This window comes from Schistocerca piceifrons, chromosome 1 (genome assembly GCF_021461385.2).
Source record: "Schistocerca piceifrons isolate TAMUIC-IGC-003096 chromosome 1, iqSchPice1.1, whole genome shotgun sequence".
NCBI classification, from domain to species: Eukaryota; Metazoa; Arthropoda; class Insecta; order Orthoptera; family Acrididae; genus Schistocerca; species Schistocerca piceifrons.
In genome coordinates, this window is record NC_060138.1 from 352,013,391 (window position 1) to 352,036,335 (window position 22,945).

Genomic DNA, 22,945 nt, shown 5'->3' on the forward strand with positions numbered 1-22,945 from the left:
TGTTCTGCCAACAAAGCGCAGTCTTTGTTTCGCCTTCCCCACAATATTATCTGTGTGGTCTTTCCAATTTAAGTTGGTCGTAATTGTAATTCCTAGATATTTAGTCGAATTGACAGCCCTTAGATTTATGCGATTTATCGTATACCCAAAATTTATCGGATTTCTTTTAGTACCCACGTGGATGACCTCGCACTTTTCTTTTAGTGCCAATTGCCACTTTTCCCGCCATACAGAAATTCTCTCTAGATCATTTTGTAATTGGAACTGATCGTCTGATGATTTTACTAGACGGTAAATTACAGCGTAATCTGCAATCTAAGGGGGCTGCTCAGATTATCACCTAGATCATTTATGTAAATCAGGAACAGCAGCGGGCCTATGACACTACTTTGCAGAACGCCACATATCACTTCTGTTATACTCGATGATTTACCGCCCATCACTACGAACTGCGACCTCTCTGAGAGGAAATGACGAATCCAGTCACACAACCTAGACGATACTCCATATGCACGCTATCTGATTAATAGTCGCTTGTGAGGAATGGTATCAAAGGTCTTCTGGAAATCTAGGAATATGGAAACGATCTGAGATCCCTTGTCGACAGTACTCATTACTTCATGGGAATAAAGAGCTAGCTGCATTGCACAATAACGATATTTTCTGAATCCGTGTTGGTTATGTATCAAATCAAATGGCTCTGAGCACTATGAGACTTAACTTCTAAGGTCATCAGTCCCCTAGAACTTAGAACTACTTAAACCTAACTAACCTAAAGACATCACACACATCCATGCGCGAGGCAGGATTCGAACCCGCGACCGTAGCGGTCGCGCGGTTCCAGACTGTAGCGCTTAGAACCGCTCGGCCACCCCGGCCGGCGGTTATGTATCAATAAGTCATTTTCTTCTAGGTTATTCATAATGTTCTAGTGCAGTATATGCTCCAAAACCCTACTGCAAATTGAGGTCAGTGATATGGGTCTGTAATTCAATGAGCTTCTCCTATTTCCTTTCTTGGTTATTGGTGTGACCTGTGCTACTTTCCAGTCTTCAGGAACACACCTTTCGTCAAGTGAGCGGTTGTATATGATTACTAAGAAAGGCGCTATTGTGTCTGCATGCTCTGAAAGGAACGTGATTGGTATACTATCTGGACTGGAAGACTTGCCTTTCTTAAGTGATTTGAGTTGTTTCGCAACACCTAAAACATCTACTTTTATGTCACTCATGCTAACAGCAGTTCTGGTTTCTAATTCTGGAATATTTACTTCGTCTTTTTTCGTGAAGGAATTACGGAAAACTCTATTTAGAAACTCCGCTTTAGTGGCACTATCATCGGTAACATTTCCATCGCTATCGCGCAGTGACGGTATTTACTGGTTTTTGCCACTGATGTACTTTACATACGACCAGAATCTCTTTGGGGTTTCTACCATATTTTTAGGCAATGTTTCATTATGTGAACTATTAAAAACATCTCGCATTGGCGTCCGCACTAAATTTCGAGCTTCAGTGAAACTTAGCCAGTATTGGGGATTTTGCGTTCTTCTGAATTTGGCATGCTTTTTTCGTTGCTTCTGCAACAGTGTTCTGATGTGTTTTGTGTACCATGGTGGATCGAGCAGGCCAAGGCAACATGTCGACATTTTGTAGAGCAAGTTTTAACCCAACATGCGGTATGTGGGCTGGCGCCATCCTTTTGGAAAACACCCCGAGGAATGCTGCTCATAAATTACAGCACAACCGTTCGAATCACGAGGCTGGCGTACTAATTTGCAGTCAGGGTGCGTGGGATAACCATGAGAGAGCGCCTGTTTTCATACACAATCGCACCTAAGACGATAACTCCAAGTGTTGGTCCAGTGTCTCTAGCCCGCAGACAGGTTAGGAGCAGGCCCTCAACTGACCTCCTCCTATCCAAGGCACGGACATTATTGGCACCTAGACAGAACCGGCTTTCATCAGAAAACACGGCGAATCTCTATCCTGCCGTCCAATGAGCTCTCGTTTGACACAACTGAAGACGGAAATGGCGGTGGTTTGGGGCCAGCGGAATGCACGCTACAGGGCGTCCGGCTCGGAGCTGTCCTTGAAGTAACCGATTTGTAACAGTTCGTTGTCACTGTGGTGCCAGCTGTTACTCATGTTGCTGCTGCAGATACAGTACGATGCACCAGAGCCATACGCCGAACACAGTAGTCTTCCCTGTCGGTGGTGCCACGTGGCCGTCCGGAGTCTGGTCTTCTCGCGACCGTACATTCCGTGACCACCGCGGACATCAGTCATGAACAGTGGCTACATTCCTGCCAAGATTTTCTGCAGTATCGTAGAAGGAACGTCCAGCTTCTCGTTGCCCTATTACAGGACATCGTTCAAGCTCAGTGGGGTGTCGATAATGGCGTCGTTGTCACCTTAAAGTTATTCATCAACTCACCACGTCCAATCTCAATGTAACTAACGCTCACGACCACTACAGCGTGTATTTAAAGCAAACCCGATTTGCATTCTCATAGTGGCACTACTAGCGCCATTCTTATGCGATTGGGGCGAAATTAAAAAAAATATCTTTCACATGAAGAAGCACGCCTACCAACGTTCGTTTATGTAGCACAACTTCTCCTTCATGTTGTAATTTCTTTCCCGTCAATGTATTTAGTTTCCAAACAGGAATCCTGCCTCTACTTCACCAGGATCATTTTAGAGTGCTTTTTATAGTGTTTCATTGATTTGTCCCTCTGGTCATACTCTGGCACCCATTTACGGGGCCGGCCGCTGTGGCCGAGCGGTTCTAGGCGCTTCAGTCTGGAATCGCGCGACCGCCACGGTCGCAGGTTCGAATCCTGCCTCGGGCATGGATGTGTGTGATGTTCTTAGGTTAGTTAGGTTTCAGTAGTTCTAAGTTCTAGGGGACTGATGACCTCAGATGTTAAGTCCCATAGTGCTCAGAGCCATTTGAACCATTTATGGGTTATTTCAAAATCCTTGTTGTCCCTTCTCCTACATTTCATTCTGAATCATCGTAAACAGCATACGAGGGTTGGAACTTTAGTAGCGGCAATTATTTATTTACAGCTCGTACAAAACAGATACGTGTTTCAAAGTTTTACTGACCTTCAAAGTAGTCTCCAGCATTGTGTATAACCCGTTGCCAGCGATGTGGAAGTCGTAGGGTACTCTTCGCAGTGCCAGTTGTGTTGACAGTTCGAGCGGCGCGGTCTGTTGCCCGACGAATTTGTAGCAGTTCTGAAGCGAATGCCGTGAAGTGTTTCCTTCAGTGTCGAAATCGAGTTTAACTCTTGAGGACTTAAGTCAGCGAAGTGCAGTAGGTGGTATAGCACTTAGCAGCCCCATCAGTCAAACAAATCAGTAGCAGCTTGCATTGTACGTGATTGAGCATTTTCCTGCAAAATGGTGGTCAGGTTCTGCAGAAAGTGTCATCACTTCTGTTTCTCTGCTGTTCATTTTTGGAACACAACCTTCGACCAGCTTAGAGACAGAAGTGATGACACTTTCTGCAGTACTTGACCATAATTTTGCAAGACAATGCTGAATCACGTACAATGCAAGCTGTTAGTGATTTGTTTGACTGATGGGGCTGCTAAGTGCTATACCACCTACTGCACTTCGCTGACTTAAGTCCTCAAGAGTTAAACTCGATTTCGACACTGAAGGAAACAGTTCACAGCATTCGGTTCCGACCTGCTACAAATTCGTCGAGCAATAGACCGCGCCGCTCGTACTCCCAACACAGCTGGCACTGTTAAGAGTATCCTACGACTTCCACATCGCTGGCAACGGGTTATACACAATGCTGGTGACTACTTTGAAGATCAGTAAAACTTTGAAACACGTATCTATTTTGCACGAGCTGTAAAAGAACAGTTGCCACTATTAAAGTTCCAACCCTCGTATGTTTATATTGTAATCCGTAATGTAATAAATATTTCTGGAATGTTCGAAAATTCGAAAGATGCCCGAAGAAAATCTCTGTTGCAAAGAAAATTTTTTTAACAAAGCTTAAGGCACATTCTTTCGTTTCTTTATATCCTGTAAAGCGCAATGGACTTTGCACCTGCAGGGAAGTGTGTATAGTGTTGCGTAACTGACGTAACAGGCGAACATAAACAATGTTTTTCAAAGTAATATATGATTCAAATGGCTCTGAGCACTATGGGACTTAACATCTGAGGTCATCAGTCCCCTAGAACTTAGAACTACTTAAACCTAATTAACCTAAGGACATCACACATATCCATACCCGAGGCAGGATTCGAACCTGCGACCGTAGCGGTCGCGCGGTTCCAGACTGCAGCGCCTAGAACCGCTCGGCCACTCCGGTCGGCAGTAATATATGCACCAGGAGTAATCCTATGTAATCAGGCAACCTTAGCTAATGGCACCAAGGCGACCACATAATTCCAGATGCTTTGCCAAATCCAGTGCTTACTTTGCCACAGCTACACAACGACCCTCACATTGCTATGAACGCGTAGTAAGAACTGGGGACGTGTAGCTACGCGACTCGAAACAGATAACGGCAGAAATGTTATTTTACCCTCACAAAAGGTGACAGGTTCCAATCATTTCTGGAAACCCGCTTGTTTTTGTATTTACTTTGTTTCCTCAATGACGAAAAAATTTTTTTCACCGCTAGTATCTGGACGACAAGGGGTGGAGAGGTGGTGGCGTATAGTTCGTGGGCAGCAGACTTCGCGCGCAAGTTCTGAATTATATTTAAAATGTCACTGCAGCGTCACACACCGTGCATGTGATACTGTTGGTGGTGATCCGCTGGGACGTCAAGTTCTACCGCCCTCTTGTTGCTCTTACGAGAGGAGTAGACCGTGTGCTAGGATCAGGTTTCCCCCTTTCCATAAATCCACAGCGTAACAAATGCTCACCAACAACACAACTGTGCACAAGCTCTCACCACTGTCTTACATACAACAGCAGACCTCCCCCATTACGAGCCTGCCCATGACTGCAAAGTGGTGTTACTCTATCGGCCCTAAAGGCTCATTCCCGTACCATGGGACTGACTTTGATTTATTTCAACACTTACAACCACACTTGCACTGCCTTTTATGCTTCTCTCCAATGTCTTTATATAGCTTATATTTCAAACACCATCTGCATCTACATACATCCTCCGCGAGTCACAATACGGTGCATGGCGGAGGGTATCTCACATCCATGCTACTCATTGCCATTTCATTTTCCAATGGCAAAGGGGCCGGGGCAAAGAAGAGTGTTTTCTTCCGCATAAGCCTGCTTTCTTTTATCTCCTTACGCGGTATGTACGCTGTTGGCAGGAGTGCATTTCTTAAGTCTGTCGCTAATGCCGGTTCTCCAAATTTCTTCAACAATGCTACGTGAAAAGACTGTCTTCTTCTCTCCAGATATTCTCATTTGAATTCACGGACCATTTCCATAATACTCGCTAGTTGATCTACCACCTAGTAACAAACCTAGCAGCACGCCTCTGAATGTTCTCACTGTTCTCCTTTAATCCGTCCTGGTTGGGATCCCGAACACTCCAGCAGTGCACAAGAATGCATCGGGCTAGCGTTGTATATGCGATCACCTTTATACATGAGCTACACTTCCCTAGAATTTTCGAAATAAACGAAAGTCGACTATTCAACTTCCCAACAACCGACCTTATGCCTTCGTTCCACTTCACGTCGCTTTGCAACGTTACGCCTAGATATTTAACTGACGTCACTGTGGCCACCATCAAACCTCTTTTATTGTTTTCAAGAATTCCGTGTTTGTATCTTTTACTCATTTGGCGTAAGTTTATCAACGGAAATAGGAATTCTGTCAAAATCACCCGGTATCGTCCTAAAGTCATTCAACGAGGGCACTTTCCCGCCCAATACAGCGTCATCAGTAAACAGTTGCAGATTACTGCTCACGCTGTCCGCCAGACCATTTATGTTTGAGGAGAACAAGAGCTATTACTCGTCCCTGGGATGTTTCCCTCACGAGCACTAGTCCCCACAACAACGTAATGGTTTGTATTACTTCAACAGTCTTCGAGCTTTTACAAAGAACCTATTCCGCACGGTACGCTCGGACCTTTCAAAAAAGTTCGCAAAGTGATACTATGTGAAACCCTAGCCGGAAATCTTGGAACGTGGGATTTGTCTGCTGCCCTTCATCCATGGTTGGCATCTGCTGTTTTTAACCTCGGTAAATTAAAAAAAAATGTCGTTATCCATTCCGAAAGTCACTCTTTTACTCTATTGACGTTGCAATCATAGCCGTGATGCGTTGTTATAGTCTCGCCTCCAGCTTTCCAAACGGCGTCGGAACGCTGCGCCAACGCAGGGCAACAGGACTTTCAACTACTGCAAGGAATACAAATCAGCTAATAAAGAAGAGGCAACACTTCCATCAACGCATTTTAAAGAAGTTCACGATTTGATATATTGTTGAAAAATCTATTCTGTATTCATCAGGTTGAGGTCTGTCCCAAGGAGGTTCAGCGCCAATTGCCTTACTTTGCACCCACGCTCGATATCGCAACTATATTGTGAATAGGTTGTTGTTGTTGTTGTTGTGGTCTTCAGTCCAGAGACTGGTTTGATGCAGCTCTCCATGCTACTCTATCCTGCGCAAGTTTCTTTATCTCCCAGTACTTACTGCAACCTACATCCTTCTGAATCTGCTTAGTGTATTCATCTCTTGGTCTCACTCTACGATTTTTACCCTCCACACTGCCCTCCAATGCTACATTTGTGATCCCCTGATGCCTCAGAACATGTCCTACCAACCAGTTCCTTCTTCTTGTCAAGTTGTGTCACAAACTCCTCGTCTCCCCAATTCTGTTCAATACCTCTACCCATCTACCCATCTAATCTTCAGCATTCTTCTGTAGCACCACATTTCGAAAGCTTCTATTCTCTTCTTGTCTAAACTATTTATCGTCCATGTTTCACTTCCATACATGGCTACGCTCCATACAAATATTTTCAGAAACGATTTCCTGTCACTTAAATCTATACTCGATGTTAACAAATTTCTCTACTTCAGAAACGCTTTCCTTGCCATTGATAGTCTACGTTTTATATCCTCTCTACTTCGACCATCATCAGTTATTTTGCTCCCCAAATAGCAAAACTCCTTTACTACTTTAAGTATCTCATTTCCTAATCCAATTCCCTCAGAATCACCCGACTTAATTCGGCTACATTCAATTATCCTCGTTTTGCTTTTGTTGATGTTCATCTTATATCCTCCTTTCAAGACACTGTCCATTCCGTTCAACTGCTCTTCCAAGTCCTTTGCTGTCTCTGACAGAATTACAATGTCATCGGCAAACCTCAAAGTTTTTATTTCTTCTCCATGCGTTTTAATACCTACACCAAATTTTTCTTTTGTTTCCTTTAGTGCTTGCTCAATATAGAGATTGAACAACATTGGGGAAAGGCTACAACCCTGTCTCACTCCCTTCCCAACCACTGCTTCCCTTTCGTGCCCTTCGACTCTTATAACTTCCATCTTTAAAAAAAAAAAAAAAAAAAAAAGGGCAACGAGATAAGTGCAGGAAATTAATATGGCCGTCAATGTTAGAGGAAATGCAGAAAAACTAAAATTAAAAAAAGCCGATACTGGGATTCTCTATTGTTCAGAATGCAATTGGGAACACCAAAAGAGAGCCGTCCAAGGTGGCGGCCAATCCGCATTAGGTGTGGTCAGGCAGGACCGGCTGGCTGTATTCTGAAGACCGAGCAGAGGCGAACAAACCCATCCGCTGGCCAGATACACACTCTCACGGCACGTTTATTACACGACCTTCCTGGAAATGGAATGTGCTCTGTGAGCAGTACAAATCTACCACTATGAATAGGAGCCTGCTGGCAAACTTTTCCCAAAAGCGTATCTTCCTGCTCTGCTTCTCCTATCGTTAAATTACCTAGCCCTAGATAACACAACGTAACAGTATTCCATCCAGTACTTGTTGCTTCTATCCTAATATCGGCTCATTTCCTCACTCACTGCCATACTCACTTTTAATGAGTCGCGGATGTCAAGGAAATAAAAAATAATAATATATTATTATTCTATCAAATAATTTAAAACAAATGGTTTACATTAGTACTTGAACAAGTTCACGCCAGCGTGCACCACCGTTGCCTCCCATTGGGCGTCGGGCACCACTGGTGACTGACAGATGACTCTACCACTTATGTAAATTGAAGGTGGAGGGAGAGGAAGGAAAGGGAAGGAACTCCTGATGTCAGCTACGTCGGGACTTTATGGGAATCAGCAGCGACGAGTGAAATTGTGTGCCGCACCGGGATTCGAACCTGGGATCTGCAGCTTACTACACAGTCGCACAGTTGCCATAAGCACAATGTGTTTACAGCAGCTGCGCGGACTATCTCGGCACGTCTACCGGGCGACTACATTTCTACCTATCCGCAGCCCCCGTACCTGTTCTCAGTGCTCGCTGCTTTAAGAGTCCAATAGAAGATCAAAAGTAACTGCGATCTCCACTGAAGGTGGTGGAGTCATTGTCCATCAAGGTGATTATACTACTCGCTACATAATAACATATGAAGTGTTACCTATCAGCCAGGCGCAAAGAACAAAATGGCTCTGAGCACTATGGGACTTAACATCTGAAGTCATCAGTCCCCTAGAACTTAGAACTACTTAAACCGAACTAACCTAAGGACATCACACACACCCATGCCAGAGGCAGGATTCGAACCTGTGACCGTAGCGGTCGCGCGGTTCCAGATTGTAGCGCCTAGAACCGCTCGGCCACTCCGGCCGGTGCGCAAAGAACAACAATGAGTAACTTTTGCATGACCCTTCAACGAGATCTCAGAATTTGAGATTAATTTAGGTGAAATCATTTTACATGATCTCTCGTTGTTTTAAAAGAACGGACTTACGCCATTTTCAGTCTAAAAGGTTGATGTATTAAAATACGAAGGCCATTCGGAAATTAAGAAAAGATCGGTCGCGGAATGGAAACCGCAGTGGAAATAAAAAATGTTTTAGTTGCAACAGCTAGCTACACCTTCCAGCTACTTGTCCGCATAATCGCCGCTCAGACTTAGACATCTGTTGTAGCATTGTACCAACTTTCCAATAACCTCGTCATAGAAGGCAGCATCCTGTGCTATCAGACGATTTTCAACGCTGGAGTGCAGCTCATTGTCTCTGCGAAAAAGTTGTCTTCATAGCCAGCGGTTCATTTGAGCAGAGATGAAAATTGGGGGAGCCAAGTCCGAGCTGTATGGTGGGTGACCAAACACTTCGCCGGCCGCTGTTGCCGAGCGGTTCTAGGCCCTTCAGATGTCAAGTCCCATAGTGCTCAGGAGCCATTTGAGCCAAACACTTCCCATCGAAAACCCTGAAGGTGCATCCTCTTTGCCCCTGCACTGTGCTGTAGAGAATTGTCATGAGCCGCTGGGGGTATTGCGCTATCTAGGGCGCCTTGTCACGGTCCGTGCGGCTCACCCAGTCGGAGGTTCGAGTCCTCCTTCGGGCGTGTGGGCGTGTGTGTGTGTGTGTGTGTGTGTGTGTGTGTGTTGTCCTTACGCTAGTTTAAACTAGATTAAGTAGTGTGTAGGCTTAGCGACCGATGACCTCAACAGTTTGGTCCGATAAGACCATACCACAAATTTCCAAAATTGTCACGAAGAAGGAAATTCTTGAAAGTTATCTTACATGACGTTGCACGAAATCGGGCGAAATCTCTAGCTTTGCTTCCATACTTTGCGGGAGGCACTATTGTTCCAGGAATTTCTCTGTGCTTAGTGTGCACTCAGAGATGAGAAGAGTGAATGACGCTATCTTCGTACATACTAGAAACACTGCCCAACACATATCCGCAAAGCTTAATCGCGTTTTCGTTGTTGTTTCTATTTCGCGCCCTACCGGACCTCTTTCTTCGAACAACCCTCGTAGGAGCCTAGGGTGTTTTAATACGACCGATGCCCCCCCGGCTCGGAGAAGGGAACGCAGCGCCGCCAGATGTACTAAAGCACGAGTACGCGCGCCGCTCCACAGCGAGAAAAACAGTTCTCAGCGCCGGCGTACACATGTTAATGCATGTGTTAATACATCACTTCTGCTTAACTTTCAAGAAATAGGAATTCAGATAAATACACTGTTCAAAAAAAATTAGGGGACACACGTGTATGAACGTCTGGTATGTTGAATCTATTTTGATACAGGCGGGAGCTGTGATCTTACTGCATGGCTTGAGATCTACATTTTCAATGTAGGCACAATTAAAATCATCCGTCATCCATTCGCTCTGTTATGCATTACAGTGTCAGGTGATCCATCACAAAGAAGTGAGCGTCGTTGTCCCACTGTTCTCTATGCAGGTAAACAGTTGGCAGTTGTAATTTGTTGACGTTGTATTCAACCAAGCACATACATTGAGACATATTAATGCAGTGCAAGCTGCAAGGGCGTTCTGTTTCATCCAAAAAAGGGTGGACCTTCTGTCGTGTTGCTGCAGGTGCTGATGTCTCTCCTTGTATCATCCATGGGTAGTTGGCACCCTGCAGGGAGACAGCTCAGCACATAAGGCGAGTTGGAAGAGGTGGTCCACGCATTACAACCCAAACTGAAGAGAGAGATCTGGCCAGATCTGTGTTGTGGCGTCGTACTGATACCACCAGAGCACTGCTAGACATCTCAGATAGGCCACTGGAGCCGCTGCGTCCGATCAGACTGCAATGAACAGGTTACGAGGAAGGACCGCACGACCCCACTTGACACGACATCATCTTGCAGCTCTCCTTCAGTTCTGCCGTTTCCGTGTCAACTGGACACTTCGCCACTGGAGAAATGCGTTATTCACGGACGAGCTCAGATATCCTCTGACGCAAGGCGATAGCACCGTTCGTATGCGGAGACCCGTGGAGAGCGGTAGCTGCCAAACGTTGTCCAGGAAATCGACAGATTTACAAGGTTCTGTGATGACGTCGGTGACAGCCGTACGGACCTTGTCGATGCCCCAGGTCACCTTACCGCCAGGCAGTACATCGGGAAAATCCTGTTGGACCATGTGCTGGCTGCTGCATACGGAAGTAGCTCTAGATTCCTTCTAGTGCAGAGAGTTCATGTGGCGGGCGTAAGCAGGGATGTCTTGCGAAGCCTGGACAGTGACGTAATGGAATGGTCGGCGGTCATTCCCGACCTGAAACCAATATTGCATATGTGGTACATGCTCGACAGACGTGTTCGAAGTCATCCTATTCCACCACAGACTCTCTAAGAACTCTCACGGTCCCTCACTGAAGAATGGGAACGGATGTCACATGGTGACCTGCGTACACTTCCAGGAAGTGATAAACGCTCACGGAGGGCACACACATTACTGAAACTCTCAAGGCCCAATGAAAAGTGCCCAGGAGGACGGGATGAATGATCATTTCCACTTCGTTTTGGACACGTGTCAGATATTTCAGTTCTTTTTATGTAAACGGTCGAGATCTAAAGAGTATAATTTGGTAACATATCCAGTCCTCAATTATTGCTCAGTGGAGTAGGGCAGACGCCCAAAGTCACGTTCCCCCAATTCTTTTGAGCAGTGCACATCATCTGAAGAGAATTTGTCCACAAATTTGTGAAGTACCTGAGCCGTGGAATTGATTGAAGATCTGTAACAGTTAGATACTTTTATAACTTCCTAATTTATACGGTATAAGATCGAAGTGTTCACTCACTATTAATTATTCCACTTACAAGGGGAAGGCCTCAGACACGGCCAACCGATTCGGCTCAGATTTGGCAGGTCGCTTGTGTACGACCTAAAACGAAGTAATTATGATATTTTGGGTCAACACCCCCGCTCTTTTGAGAAAATCACCCCTAAAGGTTATGACGAACAATCGACTCAAAGTTGGCGGGATCGATAGATAATTGTAAATAGAGCATTTTTCATCACCAGGTATGGGGTCCGAAAACGCATACTTTTCCAGAAATCGAGGTAAGAAACTTTTACAACTGCCGCTTCTGCACCCACATGGTCAACGCTTTTCGCCGGCAGCACCGATAGCGCAACGACCGAGCTAACTGGCTGCGAATCTCGAAGAAACTAGTGGATGTTGTTCTTTTGGTTTGTATTTTTCCATATCTCAATTGATAGGGATAGGAGGTTTCATAAGGTAAGTAAATCAACAAGGAATGATAATAAGGTAGGCAAAAATTTCTCAAACCTCTTGGGATAGTAAACAACTAAAATGTTACTCTAGGTCACTTTACAATGGCTCTTCCGGTCACTGTTACGTGTCCTCACTTTTCTTCGAACAACTACATGGAGAGAATCTGTCATATAAACATTCGAAACAAATATACTCACGGCACCAAGAGCATCTAATGAATGCAATCTTTCGACAACTACACTGTTCCTTCCCTATGTTATGACGAAGAGGCAACCGGGACATCATAACTCTCCCCGCTTGCATTCTATCCCGCGCCTCGCTGTAAACAAGCGTCGCACGGCTGGCTATCTGTGATCCCTCGTGAGGAAGTCGCAGCCATTTTAATCGGAGTTGTTTTCATGTAACAAGGCTTAAAAGTTTAATACTTTACTAACTCACGGCGTTTGGGAAAGTAGTTTGCCTACCTTATTATTATCATTCCTTATTGATTTACTTACCTTATTAACCCTCCTATGCCTATCAACTGAGACATGGAAAAATACAAACGAGAAGAATAACATACGTTAGGTTTCTTCGAGATTCGAACCCGGGATTTTAGATTCCCAGCCAGTTACCTTGGCCGTTGCGCTATCGGCGCTGGCGGCGATAAGCATTAACCATGTGGGTAGAGACGCGGCAGTTGTAAAAGTTTCTTACCTCGATTTCTGGAAAAGTATGCGTTTTCGGACCCCATACCTGATGATGAAAAATGCTCTATTTACAATTATCTATCGATCCCGCCAATCTTGAGTCGATCGCTCGTTATAACCTTTAGGGGTGATTTTCTCAAAAACGTGGGGGTGTTGACACAAAATATCTTAGATTCCTTCGTTTTAGGTTGTACACAAGCGACTTGCCAAATCTGAGCCGAATCGGTTGGCCGTCTCTGAGGCCTTCCCCTTGTTAGCTCTGACAGTGAACATTGGTCTGCAGACCACGGCTACGCGAGCAAATGAATGGAAGGAAATGCTGTACCTTTTTGTCGTTTCTACATACATTCGGGAAAGCCAGTCTTTCTCTTTGTTTTTCTTACTGGAGCATTTTTTCCCCTCCAGTCTTACCTTCCCTCGTCTTCCTGTGATTTGTTGGTTCCACCTGTGGATTCATGAAACGTATCCGATTTGTTGTCGGCAGCGCGCGCGGTCAGCCTATGAATGGTCAGCTCTTCTTGACTGGAACGTTTTGCACAGCCAGCGAGTCAAGCTTGAAACCAATCTACGTGGTCTAACCCTCAGGACCGCAACTGAGAAGTATCCTGTGTTAAAAAAATCTTGTAATTTGTTGGAACGTCTAGCATTTTCGAGACTCGTAGCTCTCTCAATACTGAACTCTCCGAAAGGTAGCAAAAAATTTGAAAATTAGTGTTTGTAAAAAATAGTATCGCCTTATTTATTTTTTGGGGGGGGGGCAGTGGGGAAGGGTCATGACCTTTGTTGTGGCGCCCTTCTCCCCCCCCCCCCCCCCTTCCTTTAGTCCGCGTCTGACTCATAGAACATGAATGCACACCTTACCGAAATGACGTAGGTTTGAATTGCCTGACAGTTGGCAGCACACACCCTGCAAAATTAAGTAACACATAGTGTTGCGATCGTGTATATGTTGTTTCTGAAAGACTGTGGGAGTCCAAAACACCATGAACTTGTGACACAGCTGATTTTTTTTTCTGGTATGGATGTTGCCAAAGGGTACAGCACATTGAAACAAACCACCTACATTGGAGCTCTTACACTACATTTGTGGCCAATAACGGTAATGAGCGCTGGTGCTGCACGAATCCCGGCCGTAAAAGACTCTCACCGCCAGTACTTGGAGAGATGATTGTATACGGTTCGTCGCCTCCACAGTGCGCGCCAGGAGAGTGTGTTAAAACAGACACTGCATGAAGGACAGTGTAAGGGTGAGAGCACTTTCAACTACCACATGGGAATTAGGGCTGTTGATATTTTTAAAAATATGGGGAATCCGATATATTAAAAAATATCGTTACTGGCCCTCTGTATACCGAAAAAGAATATAGATGTATCGGCGAAGAAATATCGACGTAACGGCTTATTAAGTATTGATTCATTATTAGATAATCTATACATGAAGGTAGGCGCCTGCTTATCCCCCCTAAAGCAAGAACTGAGAGGAAAACGATACACGTTAACGCCTGGCGATAACCACTTTGCTGACAATGGTAACTGCATGGAAGTGGCATAAGAAAAGCTGTCCGATGGGTCCGTCGCTCGGTTTCGTCATATATCGGATTTGTCCGGAACGCTTCACGTCGACTTCCCTGATTATTCATTTCTGCAAACCCCAGAGAACTAGCAGTTGTGTTAAAACTGCGTGGTGAAGTCAAACATTGCAGTTTCTGCCAGCAGCGCCGAGCGACGATTACATCATCAGTATTTTCTCTCACAGGTATCCGCCCACCGCGAAGACCAACCTTGTCTAGATTTCTGTTCATCATTTTCATCAACTGCTTTTGAAGAATACCGATGTGAAGAAATAGCACACTAGTTGCGTTAAATATTGTTTTTAACGCAATTGGTGTGCTATTTCTTCACAACGGAAATCTTGTTATTCCATTCACGCCGCCACTCCCCAGTGCAATGTGATTACTTCTTTGTGCCACCTATTCGTGCTTCAGGCAGCCGAAGAGTAAGATTATACGTGATGCAAGCTCAAAGAGTAGTAAGACCCCTTCACACAGGGGAAGTAAAATTATGTCCCACTACAATCTGAAAAAAAACTTCAAATATTTATCAAAAATGGCGTAGAATATAGTATAAAATAAAAATTCGGCTCTCGATACTACTATTTCGATATCGATGTACCGAGAAAAGAAATGTCGCAGTTACGTATCGGTATTTCTTGGACAGAATAGCGATACATCGATATTTTATTAACAGTGTTAACAGAAACCTCTAGTACGAAGGCGTTGTCTACAGTCACTTTCGAAACAGACACCATTCATTTAGGCCGTGTTGGTATCTTAGATAAGTTGCAAAAATCTGAAGAATTCAGCAAGATGAGTGACACATGACCGGATGCAATGCCCCGTGCTCTCTAACAGCAGGAGCTCCCTGTCAACAGGACAGTTTCACTTAGTGTCCCAGGAATATCGAGAGTAAGAAATACCTTCCACAATCCTTTAATTTTCATTTCTGTTTGTCTCTCTTTTCTTATGGGGTTTTCGTGCAGTTTTAACTAGGTACATCAGAAATATCCGATTCGCGAGCATTGCTATAGCAAAGTTCGTTCCAGTATTTCTCCTTCAGCCGCTTTCGAAGTCAGTTATCTTACTATTGCCTAATAAGGCGAAAACCGGCTAATGAGAAAATAATTATTGCAAACTATTAAAAACGTACTTGTTTTCTTAGCTACACTTTTATTGAAGCACTTATTGAACAGCCGAGAAATTACAAGGTTAGCATCAACTGTTACAACAGTGGACAGTTCAAATAATTAACAATATGACGCAGAATTCAGTTTTGTTCTCTACATATATGCAGCTCTAATAATGGAATGGTTTTCTTCTGTTTTATTTAAATACATCAGTACATATTTATGGGAATTTGAGAGGTCCTGAACACAGTAAATAGCGATATAACCTTTGTTATTGTTTCGAATGAGCCATTCAGTACACACAGCCTGGATATGTTGTACATTGTGGGGCTCGGATTGGCGAAACAGCGCAATTTTATCCAAGTAGCATCATAAATATCTCATAACGGTTCTATATCTGAAGATTTGGCCCTCATACTTGGAGTACTTCCGGACTAACTCTGCAAAAAGTTTCAGTCTGAACGTTAACAAACATTTTGCAACATTTCATTTAACATATTTCGAATGTCATGAATAATTAGTTTGGTTATTAAAAATGGCCGTTTCTGCAATATATCGTCGGATAAAATCGTTAGCAATATTCACTACATAATTCGGCACAAAAGCTGACAGAAAAGCTTAATTCGATATCTTAAATCTTTTATGAAATACGTTGGAGTGTCTGCATTTCACGTATAACCCGCGTTGTGTGTACGGCAAAAACACGCTAATGTGCCTGCATTTGTTAAAATATGAAGTGCAGTGCAGGAGTCGACGACATGCAGCTGACGAATACATTACTGTAATTAATAACGTTAGCCATTTTAAAATGAGTAGGATAGGCCGAAGCCGTTAACGGCATAAAGTAAACTTTTTTTAAATTACCGGTGGCTGGTTGAGTTCTTCACTAACAATGCTTACCGCTTACGGAGTTCAACGACACCCAGAATGGATAAAATGAAATGGAGCTACTTTGCTATCACTGTACAAGTTTGTATATGGCTTTAAGGCACAACCCCCTTTTGATCTCTCTCTCTCTCTCTCTCTCTCTCTCTCTCTCTCTCTCTCTCTTATAACATTTACTTGTGCTTGATCTTAAACATACCTGAAATGCACTGTTGAAGTAACTTTTAAATATGAGTAATCAATTTGCGCTATGTGAAACATGTAGAAACTTGCTTCCACCTACACTGAAGTAAAGCAGACGATTGAAAATGTAGCTCAAATTTAAACTGGCTCCTCCTACTCAATAGTTACAAAATTAGCGTCCTCTTTCAGGCTTTGTTGTTTTACCAGCGTTTTATTTCACACTTTTTCACATCCTGCCAAATATCTTCATGCCACTGTCACCATAAACGACGCAGTCACTTCCGGATTAGCGAAACGGTAAGAAATTGATAATGAAAGAACAAGATTTTTCTTTAGGAAAGTTCACTACTCGCGCTCGTGTGCGCCTGCACAATAAACATGTTTTTAAGATTGCCTTGAGAAAATATGATTATTCTTTCTCCATTCACGCACACATGTTTCAGTGATATCACATAATCAGCAGTGGGGTTCTACTTAACAGCGCATCACGTTGGTCATGTAGCTGTCTGTCTTCCGCCGCACAGCTGAAATTTCAGGCCAGTTTGTCACCTGCAATTTTCCTGTTGATAGTAGTGGTCTCCATATTCTCAAAAGTCTAGGATATGCATTAGTAACAGACACTGTTTCACTGTCTACGATACACCAAACTACTGAATGTATAATAAACTATGAAGCCGTGCATAACGAGGAAACCACTACAATCAACAGAAAATTGCAGGTGACAAACTGACCTGAAGTTGCGACCGTGCCGCAGAAGACAGACTGACATGTAACACGAAACCCACTTATTTAAAGTACTCAAAATCCACCTGTTCAACTACAAGGAAACGCGTACATATCAACATACGCGATTCGTGTCACTACAAAACGTCGTTAGTCGTCTGTAAGTAAACATATTTACAATTTGGTCTCCTTTTTAGATCTGAAGACACTGTTACAAAAGACATAGGGGTGCGACTCTTCATCCGTTATTTTACGTTCGATTTTTGCTTTTATCAGGAACTGTCGCCTGCTTGCACATTCCTGATGTAACGAACTGTCTGTAGATTTATAAAGCGAACCAGACTGTAAGTATGTTTCATCATAGACCACTAATGTCATATCAGTGAAACGAAAGGCGTATGGTGATATAAATAAGGACTTTCTTGTAGCTGCAGAGACAGATTTTAAATATTTTTAATAATGGTAAAGCAACTATGGCAACGTGGTCTCAGAAATTAAATACAAAACACAGTATTAGATACAATGAAAAGAAACCCACTGATGGTGGTCTGACATCCCTGGTCGAGGGAGAAACAAGAAACTCTTGTTTGGTCAAGGCAAAAGAGTAAAAAAATATTTATGACTTAACACTTTTCAGTAATGTCATGTCATATTTCCTGCATAAAAAGTCTTAAGTCCACACCGCCTTAGACACGTCTTGTTCTTATGTGTAATAAAAAAATTAAAGGAATAAAATGAAACTGAACAATACTGTAAGAGACAATATAAAATATTAAATTACTAGTTATTTTATTTTTAGAAGTCGATTTACCACGTTACTTCAACATTTTAAATAAAATTTTTTCGGACACTTATGTTTAAACATGACAAATTTTACGCAGCAAACAGAATGCGTGGTCGAAATGGTCGGAATTTCATTGTTTACTTTATAAATTTATCAACCACTAAAACATGAGCAGTCTCAACAGCAATTATATGAACAGGCGAGATACGGCTCCAACTAAAAGATAAATTAAATCTTTGTCAGTCAGTTTTTATTTACTCCCAAGACGAGTTTCGAGAGCTTAGACCCTTATCTTCAGGTGGAGTAGTGAATTACATTAAATTTTTGTTTGCTTGATGTAGCCAGCGACATCTAAATACAATGTATGTTCACGACGAACCTCAGAGTTCTTTCTGCTGGAAAATATTGTAACTAGCTTTGTAATTGTTTAAAAGTGGAATTCTAGTACCATACTACGTTAACAAGTGCTGATTATACCTTATCTGTAGCGAAATGAAACTCAAAACAGACAAATGGCTACATCCGGCAAACGAAACTGTAAAGTAATCCATTGATCAAACTGAAGATGTGGGTGTAAGCTCTCTAAACGCATTATGGGAGTAAATAAAGTCTTATACATATAATTGTTGTTATTTATACGATGGTTGGAACTTTAATAGTGGCAACTATTTGTTTACAGCTCGTACAAAATAGACACGTGTTTCAAAGATGTACTGACCTTCAGAGTAGTCACCAGCATAGTGTATAACCCGTTGTCAGCGATGTGGATGTCGTAGGATACTCTTAGAAGTGCCAGTTGTGTTGGCAGTTCGAGCGGCGCGGTCTATTGCCCGACGAATTTGTAGCAGTTCTGAAGCGAATGCCGTAAAGTGTTTCCCTCAGTTTATAAATTGCGTTGAACTGACGATGGCTTAAGTCAGGGGAGTGCAGTATGTGGTATAGCACTTTGCAGCCCCATCAGTCAAACAAATCAGTAACAGCTTGCACTGTACGTGCTTGGGCACTGTCCTGCAAAATGATGGTCAGGTCCTGCAGAAAGTGTCATCACTTCCGTCTCTAAGCTGGTCAGAGGTTGTGTTCCAAAAATGAGCAGCATAGAGACAGAAGTGATGACACTTTCTGCAGGACCTGACCATCATTTTGCAAGACAGTGCTCAAGCACGTCCAGTGCAAGCTGTTACTGATTTGTTTGACTGATGGGGCTGCTAAGTGCTGTACCACCTACTGCACTCTCCTGACTTAATCCCTCGTGAGTTCAAATCGTTTTCTAAACTGAAAGAAACACTTCACGGCATTCGCTTCAAAACTGCTACAAATTCGTCGGGCAATAGACCGCGCTGCTCGAACTGTCAACAGAACTGGTACTGCTAAGGGTATCGTACGACTTCCACATCGCTGGTAACGGGTTATACTCAATGCTGGTGACTACTTTGAAGGTCAGTAAGACTTTGAAATACGTATCTATTTTGTAGGAGATGTAAATAAATAGTTGCCACTATTAATGTTCAAGACTTCGTATTTTATTGTCATAAAGAATCGCAGTTTCCTGACCACTTTTCATCAGCAACGAATCCAATGGTAGAGGTAATATAGCACAAGCTATTTCCGTCTTAGCCACTCTCAGTTGCAGCACTTGAACACTGTTGCGAGATGATACTTAGCAGATCACCGCTAGTAGCGAAGGAAACACGGAGTGGTTTCACTGTTTCGAAGCGCGGTGACACTCGCTTGCGTGTCGCACACGTGGAGGCGGTCGGGCAGTGGTACGCCTACCTTCTGCGGCTAAGGCAGCAATCGGCAACAGGTGGCGTAGCGGCGCGCTCGCCGGCGTCCGCCGTCGCACTGGTCGGCAGCGCAGCGTGTCTTTGTTGACGAGAGTCGTTGAACCGCGCCGGCAACAAGAGCAAGACCGCCGCACGACCTGCACGAGCCTGCCCGGCCCGTAGCGCACTGCCGGCTCAAGGACGCCTCTCCGCAGGTGGCCGTCTTGTCACAGTCTGTTCGCGAGGACCCAGCCGCTTCTGCTGAGCGTCCCATCAAGCGGGTGCCGTTTCGAGAACCAGTTGCCTAAGACTATATTAAACCTGTTTTATTCGAGCCATTTTCTTGTCTAGCCGCCCTCACACGGGATGTCTTTCTCATCGTGAAGCACGCCAAACGTGGTTTACATCGTGGTTGGCGCACGCTCAGAGACGAGCTGGTAAATCACACGAACCATGTTTCTCATTATCATTCGCGACTGCAGCGATCTCCAGTGGCACTTGTTGGCTGTATAAACTAAAGAGCCAAAGAAACTGGTACACCTGCCTAATATCGTGTAGGGCCCACGCGAGCACGCGGAAGTGCCGCAACTCGACGTGGCATGGATTAGACTAATGTCTGAGGCAGTGCTGGAGGGAACTGAACCTACACGGCTGTCCATAAATCCGTAAGAGTACGAGGGGTTGGAGATCTCTTCTGAACAGCAAGTTGCAAGGCATCCCAGATATGCTCAATGATGTTAATGTCTGCAGAGTTTGGTGGGCAGCGGAAGTGTTTGAACTCAGAAGAGTGTTCCTGGAGCCACTCTGCAGCAATTCTGGATATATAGGGTGTCGCACTGTCGTACTGGAATTGCCCAAATCCGTCGGAATCTACAGTGGACATGTATGGATGCAGGTGATGAGACAGAATGCTTACGTACGTGTTACGCGTCAGAGTCGTATCTAGACGGATCAGGGGTCCCATGTCACTCCAACTGCCCACGCCCCACACTATTGCAGAGCCAGGACCAGCTTGAACAGTCACCTGCTGACATGCAGAGTCCATGGATTCATGAGGTTGTCTCCATACCCGTGCACGTCCATCCGCTCGATAAAATTTGAAATGAGACTTATCCGACGAGACAACATGTTTCCAAACATCAACAGTCAAATGTCGGTGTTGACAGGCCCAGGCCAGGCGTAAAGCTTTGCGTAATGCAGTCTCCAAGAGTACACGAGTGGACCTTAGGCTCCGAAGACCCATATCGATGAGGTTTCGTTGAATTGTTCACACGCTGACATTTGATGGCCCAGCATTGAAATATGAAGCAATTTGCGGAAGGGTTGAACGATTATCTTCAGTCCTCGTTGGTCCCATTCTTGCAGTATCTTTTTCCGGCCACAGCGATGTCGGAGATCTGATGTTCTACCGGATTCCTGATATCCACGGTACACTCGTGAAATGGTCGTACGGGAAGATCCTCACTTCATCGCTACCTCGGAGGTGCTGTCCCCCTTCGGTCGTGCGCCGTCTTTAACACCACGCTGAAACTCACATATTGATAACCTGCCATTGTAGCAGCAGTAACCGATCTAATAACTGCCAAATACTTGTTGCCTTACTAAGGCGTTGCCGACCGCAGCACCGTGTTCTACCTGTTTACATGTATTTTACATGTTTTTGAATACGAAAGCCTATACCAGTTTCTTTGGCGCTTCATTGTTAAGGCGACCAACTCTCCCGTTTTTACCAGGAACTTGCATATTACAGCAATTTTTTTTTTAAATCCTTGCGGCTCCCATACTGAGCGCCTGCTTCTCCTGTATATTTTGGCAGTGATGATTGCCATAAATATTAATCCAGTGAGCTACTATCGATAGCTCTAATTTTAAGACCGACAGATCTCGAAATCGTGTAATAATGGATACTGTTATCAACGTAGTATTTTTCCTCTTCGTGTTTCTACGGGAAGACGTCGGGTTGGCTCACGGCAAGGCGAGGAGCGGAGAGAGAATTACGTAAATTGCACGTCTAGACGGAATTGTAAGAGGGGGAATGTTTACTCGCTTCTCAATCCGTACTGGCAACATATCGGTGCTATAGTTTCGTATCGATCAGCAGGTATAGTATGAATGAGGCATGGAAATAACGAGGACTCGCGAAACCTGACGATAGAGATGATCATGTTTAAACACACTCGTTACATTATTTCTCGATTTTCTCACATAATTCAACAGCATTTTTCAACGCTAAGAAATACCCAGTAACTTAAAGACTGCTTAAAATGGCAACAATCGAAAACAAAGGGTAGTCAACACGAAATGTTCCGATTTATTGGACTTATTTCAGTGATCGTACACACTATACAATACTATTCTATGCTGAATCTTATCACATGTTATTGCACTCTAAGAACTTCCTCTCAGCTTGTGGATTTACCCACAAACTATGATACCGTATGACACAATAGAGTAAAACCAAGCAAAGCATGCCACTTTTTTTTATCGTTATCTCCATATCTCCATTCCAAGAAAATGCGATGTAGTTCTGCTGTTGAAATTTACTGCGACTAAATTTCCCTTAAGCATCCCTTAAAAATCGTGGTCGATGTCGGTCACCTCTCTTAAAATCATGATCAAATGTTCGTCGCCCTAGTTACATATCACGTACACACCACATAGTTTGTTTACGAAAATGGACACTGGTAAAAAGGCTACGTCATCTCTACTGAGCAGTACATGTGCTCTGTTCTTCTTAGGGAAGCCACGATGTTCTGTCCGTAGGATACACAAGTGAAAACTTTGATATTGACAAATATGATACAAGACAAAAACGAAAATCCCATGTCAAGTCATTAACGATGTGGGATTTAAAACCACCCTTACAACTAATGCGATACAAATTTGCAACAGCCATCCCCATAAGATAAAAATTATTTCATCATTATCACCTTTTAATAAATCCATAAGATGAATACTTATTAGGTTACTGCTTCTATTCAGCAGTAGAATTTGTAGAACATGTGAAATACTAGAGACTTGTAACAAGAAACTGCAAAATTTTCCACTGCAAATAGTGCAGCGTGACTTGCACATAAATTAAATACTACA

The 22,945-nt window shown here is 43.7% G+C and overlaps 1 protein-coding gene across 1 annotated transcript in view; it reads right to left on the bottom strand.

Moving 5' to 3' along the window:
• The window catches only part of LOC124720760 (synaptotagmin-like protein 5), a 261,508-nt gene that overhangs the window by 191,230 nt on the left and 47,333 nt on the right, over positions 1–22,945 (bottom strand). The gene's annotated exons all lie outside the window — the stretch shown is intronic.